This window comes from Myodes glareolus, chromosome 3, assembly GCF_982192425.1.
Source record: "Myodes glareolus chromosome 3, mMyoGla1.1, whole genome shotgun sequence".
NCBI classification, from domain to species: Eukaryota; Metazoa; Chordata; class Mammalia; order Rodentia; family Cricetidae; genus Myodes; species Myodes glareolus.
In genome coordinates, this window is record NC_142028.1 from 18,872,137 (window position 1) to 18,881,485 (window position 9,349).

The following is a 9,349-nucleotide window of genomic DNA, read 5'->3' on the forward strand; positions in this document are numbered from 1 at the left end:
GATGCTGGCCCTCTTTGGGTGTGGTCTCAGGTGCTATATATATAGGCACAGGGGTGTGCGTGAGCCCCTTGGCTGCTGGATTTGGTTCCAGTTCCCTACTCAAACAGAGTCCTGCTGATCACTACTTTTTCTGTGAGTTAACCCCTAAGTAATTAAGCCTTTATTATACTCCATTCTGGGCTAGTGTGGGACTATTTTACTTTAAATTGCAACAATAGACTTAATACTTCGCCACCCCGATATTGACTCTCTAGCTAGGAGCGTTGAAAACGTAAGTTTATACAAAATATGTGCTTGAATAGGATCTGGTGAGTTGGCTTGGGAGGAAAAGCATGTCACCCAGCTTGACCACCTTCTCACCCCCAGAACTCACATGGAGGAAGAAGAAAACTGACTTCTAAAGGTGGTTCCGTGATCACACATAAATCCATGCACACACACGAGTATGGACACACTCATCATCATCATCATCATCATCATCATCATCATCATCATACCCAGTGTGTGCATGCTATTTATTGGAACCGATTTCCTCTTACTAGAAAGATGCTTTAGAAAATGTCTTAAGCTGAAATTAACTTAAAAGTTACTTAAAAATAAATTTAACTTTTAGAAATGCTTATTTTTTAAATCTTGTGTTCAAAGAATGTAATAAATCCGTGCTGAATTGATAATTCTTTACACTTATTTCTGGAAAAACACAGAGCTGTATATAGTTTATTGTTGAAAATATTTAAGAAAATATCAAGCATGGTGACTGAGTAGCCTGTTTTGGTTTTCTGTTGTTTCTGAGTAGCCGCTGTGTCTCCAGGCGGCTCAAGCAGGAATCAGAAGCTGAAGATAATGCACCAACAGCCTTCTCAAGTCAAGGGAGGGGAGAAAATCAAACTCTGCTTCAAGTCTAGGGCAACGCTGTGTAGCTACAATCCCAAAATTCAGGAGGCAGCGATGGAAATGCAGCTGCCAGTTCAAGGCCAGCCTGGTCTGCACAACAAGTTCCAGGCCTGCCAGGACTCCATAAGGAGACTTTGTCTCAAAAGGCAGAAAAACAAAAAACAAAAACAAAACAAAACCAAAAAAACCACAACCAAAAAACCAACAATGAAAACCTGAAACCAATTAGTTTCAGCTCTCCAGCTGGAGACAGGCAAAGCAGAAAGGTGCTACTGGGGGCTGCTGGTTTGACAACAGAAACAGAAAAGACAGAAAGCAGGGCACTGAAACTAATAACCAACAACAGGAAAGAAAGTAATTGATGCAGCTGTGTCAATAGCAATAAATTCTTTCTTCGGCTCACCCATCTTTACTTCAATTCTCAGCCCAAGGTAATATCGTTTAAAAATACATATTTTAAATTATTTATTTTATTTTACTGTTTACTATTAGTAATAATGTATTTTATAAATTCAGTGTGTGCATGTGTCTGGGTGGAGGTATGTTGTATATGAGTGCAGTTGCCCTCAGAGGTCAGAAGTAGTGGATCCTCCAGTCCTCTGAAAGAACAGCAATTGCTCTTAATTGATAAGACAGCTCTCCAGTCCTTCCATTATTTTATTTTAAAAGAGGGTCTCAAGTAGCCCAGAATGACCTTGAACTTCTGGCATCTATGTGTTGCCGTGCTTGGTTTAGACAGTTGAGGATTGAACCCAGGGTTTCAATCTTGAGAGGTAAGCCTTCTGGCCACTGAGATCCACCCTCAGCTATTTATCGTAGTCTCTTGTTTGTTTGAATTTTATGTGAAATATCGGCTATTTGCTTCCTTTGGGTTGTGAGGAACAGGCAGATTCATCTTAAGTTTCCCTCAGATGTTGGTTTAGGTGGGGGAAAATGCATGCAAAGCAAAGAATAAAATAAGCTCATCAGCTACAGAGCTGAGGAAGACAGGGTAAGAAGTCTCACCATTTCCAGTTTTGTGCCCCCAGTCAGTCTCCGATGCTCCCTACACCAGCCTGGGATGTAGGCAGATAGAGCTTCTCTCTTCTTCCTCTTCTCTCCTTCTGTCCCCCAGGCCAGGGTGACTGACCACCAGTTCTCTCCAGCCCTTCCTCTCTGCTGAAGTCTATTGCCCAGCTCCTGCAAGGTTCCTGATTTTTGTGCATGCTGACCCAGGAGCTGTGTGCAGCTCATGTAATAGAGACTGAGATGAGATAGCGTCCACCCTGATCAGAATTGCTTTCCCTAGGCAGTAATGCTCTTGAGATCAGTACATCAAGGCATCAAGGAAACAAGGGAGTAGCATTGGCTTGGACACTTAAAAAAGAGTAGGAAGGCCGTTGCCAATCAGATCTCTGACATCTCTGCTGCCCACCCTTTGAACTGATGAACAGGCAGGTATGAGGTGATCTCTTACAGACTGTCATCATCCTTATGAGAACCCTCCCACAAATTGTCCAGAACCTGAGACCACCCTGATCCAGTGTGGACAAAGCAGTATAACTGCTGCAAGCATCAAGAATCATTCCTTATTAATCATGACCTACTTCAGAGCATTCTTTTTTTTTGAGAGAGTCTTACTATGTAATCCCAGGCTGTGTTTGAACTTGATGTCATCCTACCTCATCTTGGATGGCAGGTGTGCATCTGTAGTCAGCCATTCAGTGCATTTCCAAATCTCCACGAATCTGTTTCCCCAGAGTGCATTCTCAAATAGCTACAAATGAATGTGACTTTTCTTTGTTTTCACGCTTTTATTTGAGGTTAAAAAAAAAGGATAAACCTGCTAAAATGATGCATCAGCTTTATTTTAATAACTTTATTTGTATTATTTTACTTAATTGCTTAATGAAACAGGCATGTTGCAGTTCTTTACACACACACACACACACACACACACAAAACAAAACAAAACAAAACAAAGATAGAGACAGTTGCCTGCTGGCTTTCTGAGCCCTCATTTTAAAATGGAAAGATGTTAATCATACCAGTTATCCCATTTCTTCATGGTCAGGTTTGCATGCTGCACAGCAGAAGAAAAGATGTGCTCTGAACTTACCTGTGAACTTCCTGGAGTTTGCTAGGCAAATTTTCAGTGTAAACAAAAGCACCATGGACATTCTTGTCCTAGGAAAGGCTTTTACGGATTTTAAGATACTGTAACAATTCTCTATATATTCATAAACTCATTCATGTTCGGTGAGTTCCCCTCAAGCCTCTCAAACAAAGCAAAGAAGAGTGGAGAAAGCAGGATGAGGCTGAGACATACTCCACCATTAAAGCCACAGTACACGATCTGCTGCATTCCTTTGCCCTCATTGTCCCTCCCCTCTCTTCTTTCCCTTCTCCTTTTTTCCTCTGATTTTTAAAATGGGGTCTCATGTAACCCAGGCTCATTATATAGCAGAAAATGACCTTGACACCTGACCTTCCTGTTTCTGCCTCCCAAGTGCTGGGGTTACAGATGTGAGTCACAGGACTGACTGGCTTGCTGTGTTTTTTTTTTCTCTAATGATGCAGCTAGTGTCACAGTAATTCTACAGATGCTTAGTGAAATCTCCCAGAAACCGTTATCATGAGGAACACAGCCAAGAAAATTTTTTTTCCACTCTGGGGCAGGAGAGATGGCTCTGCTGTAAAAAGACAAATCAAAACCTAACTCTACCACCTCCCCTGAACCAGCACATGCCATGTAAGCCTGTCCATTTAAGTTTGGAGCACACATGAAAAAAAAAGCTGCATGTGGTGACACACATCTGTAATCCCAGTATTCTTCCCATGAGTGGGAGGCAGAAGTAGGAGAATTGGTCAGACGTTTGAGTATGCAACATAGAAACAAGAGAGATCTTACCTCAAAAAATTACAAGACAAGAAGAAATTGATCTCCATACAAGTACTGTGGCATGTGCATCCCCACTAAAGCTTTAACAAAGAATAAAAGTGTTTTTAACATTTTTGTTTTTTTCTTTAAGAAGCTTTCTCTATCATGAAGAACAAAAAGGTCATTGGTGAACTATCCATGCTGAACTAGTCTTAAATATCATACACTACTGTTGTGGGATATTTTGACTGTATTCGGACACTCCTGAGACTGCCAATAAAGTTTGCTTTGAATCAGAGGGCAGAGATAGCTACTAGCTAACCGAAATTAACCATAGAAGTTTTGGAGGACCAAGGGTAAATAGAGACATAGGAAGTAGTAGGGTGGGTCTTAGAAAGAGTCTTGACTTTTTGGATGGAGGAATGAGACAGAGAGGAAGAGAGAGGAGGTCACTGGTCACTATTCTGCTGCTTCTGTGATCATTCAGGTTCTCACCCTGATACTGGAATCCTGAGTTTTTTTAAAAATATTTATTTATTTATTATACAATATTCTGTCTGTGTGTATGCCTGCAGGCCAGAAGAGGGCACTAGACCTCATTACAGATGGTTGTGAGCCACCATGTGGTTGCTGGGAATTGAACTCAGGACCTTTGGAGGAGCAGGCAATGCTCTTAACCACTGAGCCATCTCTCCAGCCCTGGAATCCTGAGTTTTTGTTGATAAAGAATAATTAGATAACTGTCACTCACTAACCCACCAACGTGTTTCAGTTTTATGTTTCCATGTATTTCTTTAAAATTAAAAAGAGAGATGGCTCAGTAGGTAAGGGTGTTTGTTGGCAAGCCTGATGATCTGAGTTCAATCTCTGGAACACATGGAAAAAGGAAAGAACCAACTCATACAAGTTGTTCTCAGACCTCTATGTGTCCACTGTGGAATGTGCCAGCCCACATCCCCACATCCATCCACACACCCGCACAAAATAAACGATGTTAAAATACAAAATAAGAGGACCATCCTCTGACTTTCCTGTTTTATATACCTTGACATTAACTGAAAAAATGAACCATTCAAGACACAGTTTAAAGGATGTCCTACAGGGCCTCGAGAGAGACTAGAAGTTAAGAGCACTGATTGCTCTTCAGAGGACCCAGGTTCAATTCTTAGCACTCTCATGGCAATTCACAACCACTTGTAACTCCAGTCTCGGGATCCAGTGCCCTCTTGGGGCCTCCACAGGCACCAGGCATGGAAGTGGTGCACATATACATGTGCAGGCAACCATCCACACACATAAAAATAATGAAATAAAAATTTAAAAAGTTTACTATACGTTAGATTTATATATTTTGAAGCTACAGCCTTCATTTACAACGACAACAGGGCTCACTCTTTCCCTTAGATGAAATAGTGACTGGTCTGATGATTGCATAGATGCAAGTGAACAATTCTCAAGTAGGTTCATAGGCGTAGATCTGAAAGAGTGAGTAGACTATACAATTTTAAAGTAGTGTTGAGGTGTTCAAATAAAGTAAAATTGTACCAGTATTAAGGGGTAGAAAATGTACTTGACAATAGCTAACCTATTTAAAAATTTTTCTGTTAAGGTATAGTAGAGTACCTCTACCATTCCAGCACTTGGGGGGTGGGGGTAGGAGAATGAGGATCAAGGATAGCCTGGCTTATATGAGATCCTGCCTCAAACCCCCAAAATATATGCACATTTATGCAAATAATAATTCCTTTAAACCATTTCATCTTATTCAAGTTGTAAAAATTAAGAATATAGATTTTAATGATGATTTAATGTATAATTAATATTTTTAATTTTTTTGTATCCCTTAAATTCTGAATCCATTTCTTCCTTAGTTGAGACTTTTCCTAATTATCAGTCAGTGGGTAAAGAGTTTTGTATCTTTCTACAAAAGGGTGAACAATTTGAGGGCAAGACTTGTTTCTCATTCACACAGTGCTGCCCTTGTCTCCTGTCTTAATACAACTCTCATAAAAGGAGCAACGGTGATTTCAACATCCAAAATCATCTCAGTTCTCTGCAGGAAATCAGCATCAGAGAGGAAATTGATCTTCTATCTGATTCATCTTCTAATAACTTCTGGAACTCCGTAGATGTACCCCTTCTCTCCTCAAATAAACAGAGATCATATGGAGTGATTTCACAGTGGGAAATTAAAGCCTGACACTATGAGAGAGCTGTACCAGACTCTTAAGTTCTTTCTACGACATGGATGACCTGTGTGTCTCTGGATAAAGAACTTAAGCTCTCTGGCCTTGTTTCTTCATCTGTTAAAAAATCTGTGAGTCAGTTTATGTGATGGATAATTTTTGTGTCAACTTGACGCAGGTTTTAAGTATTATCTGAGAGGAGGGAATCACAATGGGGAAAATGTCTCCCCAAGACTGCGCTGTAGGCAAGCAATCCTGTACGACATTTTCTTAATTACTGATTGATGAGGGGAGGGCCCAGTCCATGGTGGGAAGTGCCACTCGGCTGCAGAATATTCCTTTACAGTGTGTGACAATGTGTCACCGTGAGTGGTTTAATAAAGAGCTGAATGACCAACAGATAGGCAGCAAGAGGTTAGGTGAGGCTTCCGGGGACAGAGAGGGCTTGGGGACACAGAACAAGCTGGGCATACAGGAGGAGAAAAAGCCACTAGCCATATGACAGCATGTAGATGAACAGAAATGGGTTAATTTAAGTTTTAAGAGCTAGATAGAAACAAGCTTAAGCTAAGGCTGAGTTTCATAATTAATAGTAAGTCTCTGTGTCATGATTTGGGGGCTGGTGGGCCACAAAAACCTGCTAAGCACACATGGGCTGGTGGTCCTGGGTTCTGTAAGAATGCAGGCTGAACAAGCCATGAGAGCAAGCCAATAATCAGCACTTCTCTATGGCCTCTATTTTGGGGATGAACTGAGAGCGAAATAAACCCTTTCCTCCTCCAGCTGTTTTTGGTCATGGTGCTTTATTTCAGCAACAGTAACCCTAACTAAGACAGTTTGCATTCCTTCCAGCACTTTCTGAGATTGAGTCACGTATTAATCTTTCCTCGTTATTTGTTTTTATTTATTACTGTCTTTTAAGGAAAAAAAAAACCCAACTGAGTTCTCTGACCCTGTTATCTCTGAAATTTTCTCAGCAAAATGTTGAACAAGTCAAACTGTATGGCCAGTGGTGAGGTGGACATTTCTATGGATGTTATGAGTATTGGAGAAAATGGTAGAGCTTAGTCTCACAGTTGATAAGGTTCAGGCCTAAGCTCTCTGGGGTTGGGGCCTATGGTTAGTGAAGGGCATCCTGGTGATGAGATCATCTGTCGCATGACAACCCTAGTTGAGTTTTCAGGCCTCTCACATCTCTGACCATCACTTAAGGAACTCTTGGATCCCACTTCGTCAGGGAATGTCATCAGGTAACAGCATGTTCCTATTTCTGAAGCTTCTTTTTTGATTTTATCTTTTTGTGGGGGCCCATCGATATGGGGGTTCACTCTGCCTTGACTAAGGGTCAGAGAGTTTGAACTTACTCTTGCTCTTTCAAAGTTATTGACAACAGGTGTGGTGATAAACAAGCTATCCTGACCTAGGGTGTGGTTAGTTGGCATTTTGGGTATTAAAATGGCCCCTCCGCACACCCCTGAATAAAACAAAATTCAAGCGAAAAAAAAAATGAAGAAAATAAAGTGAGAAAAATAAAAAGGGAAGGAATTAAAAGTCTTGTCATTAAAGCTGCAGTAGGATCCAGCAAATCATGCCATTTATCCCTTAGTCTACACTTCTCTACTTGAAGTATTCGTTGCAAAGAGTCATTGGTCTGGTTCAAGGCCGCTGTCCCCACTACATGTTCAATTCTGGGCCCCCTCTAGGACTTTTCCTGAACATCCCACTGCCACTCTGTGTTGTGGTTTGCAGGTCAGATCCCTTCACATACTCTGGCAGATCATAGGTGAGGTGGATGTTGGGGTAAAGTCATAACCCTAAGTCTTAGGTGAGGTGGATGTTGGGGCAAAGTCATAACCCTAAGTCTGAGCCTGGGCAGCTGTACAGTTGGTCTGTCAGATGGGAAATGGGAACAACATGATCATGTTCACAATTCCAGGGCTGACTCCCCCACACCTCTGCTAACATGGTTAGCTCTATTGTCCCACCCTGGCGAGGTGCAGGGCCTGCTCTCCCAAGTGTTGCAGCTGGTGGGAGTCAGAGATGGTTCTCCCACACTTATGGCAACAGGACCAGTCCTCCCACCTGCCTCTGGTGTTGATGGGTAGTGGGAGCGGGAGGAGGGCACTTCTCCCCTGCCCCTATTGCCACAGGGTAGATGGGTAATGGGGACAGCCGTCCCACGCTCATGATTCCTGAGTTGGCTCACTCACGCCTCCACTAACAGGGTTGGCTCTGTCGTGCTGCCCTGACCAGGTACAGTTCTGAAGTTCTTATTCATTTAATGTTGAGAATGGAACTCAAGGCCTTGCACACACTAGGTAACCTCTCTATGGCTGAGCAGTACTCCCATTCTGAAGCCATATACTTAGCTGAGTCAATTTACTTTGTCTAATTATGCCTCTAGTTTAGTACTTCAAGAACAAAATCAAGCAATTATGCTGGAATAAAAAGACATGCAATTAGTATGGAATTCAATAAACTTAAACTAATGATAATAATAATAATAATAATAATAATAATAATAATAATAATAATAAAGTGAGCCAAAGGTTAACCCTTAAAACTCTAGTTAAGGCATTCTAGGAAGGTGTAACACAGTGTTTAATGAAAATCATAACATTGGAAATAATATCCATACTTAAAAAAATTATCAGTAAAGAATGTAGATAATTTGCATTGATAAACACAGATTAATGTTTCTGATTAAGATTCATAAAAGCACCCACAGGATTCTCAGTTTTAGATAGTTAAATTATTCAACTGATTTTGAGTGCGGGCCGTTACATCTTATTTGTATTTAGATTAAATGGCCTGCTAAGTGCAGAAAAAATTAGGACAGCTACTCAGGCCATCAAAATAACTGTGTATACTTTTGATTAGCTACAGAGCAAGCCTCTACTTCTGGAGTGAGAGGATGTCAGAGTTGAAGGGAGATATAAAGGTCGCTTGTCATCATCCCTATACAGAAGAGAGAGGAATTATGAAGCTACCGTCTCAATGAAAGCTAACCAGGAGGGTTGAGGAAACCTGCTAGCGAGAAGTAAACTGGATCGTGTCTGAGATGATGGGGTATGTGGCTAGGGCAGTTTCAGAGGGATGCTCACACTCCTCTGTGGTAAAGAGGAGGTGGTGGATGGTCTCAGATGATGATGAAGTTCTAAATGCCTGGCCTCAGAGATGCAGCAGCAGTTAAGGTCCTGAGTTTGGAAAGTACAGCTTCAGGCTGGGGAGTAGAGTTAATCATTTCTTCATTTCCTGTCTTGTAGAGCTGATGACCAAGATACCAACTTCAAGGAACTTTTGGGGGATATTTTAGGTATTGTCCTGTTCATCTGACCCTTCCTTTGCTCTTGTTTGTGAGCAGAGAGCATCCTAACAAAGTCCAGAGCATCCTAACCAAGCGGAGTGC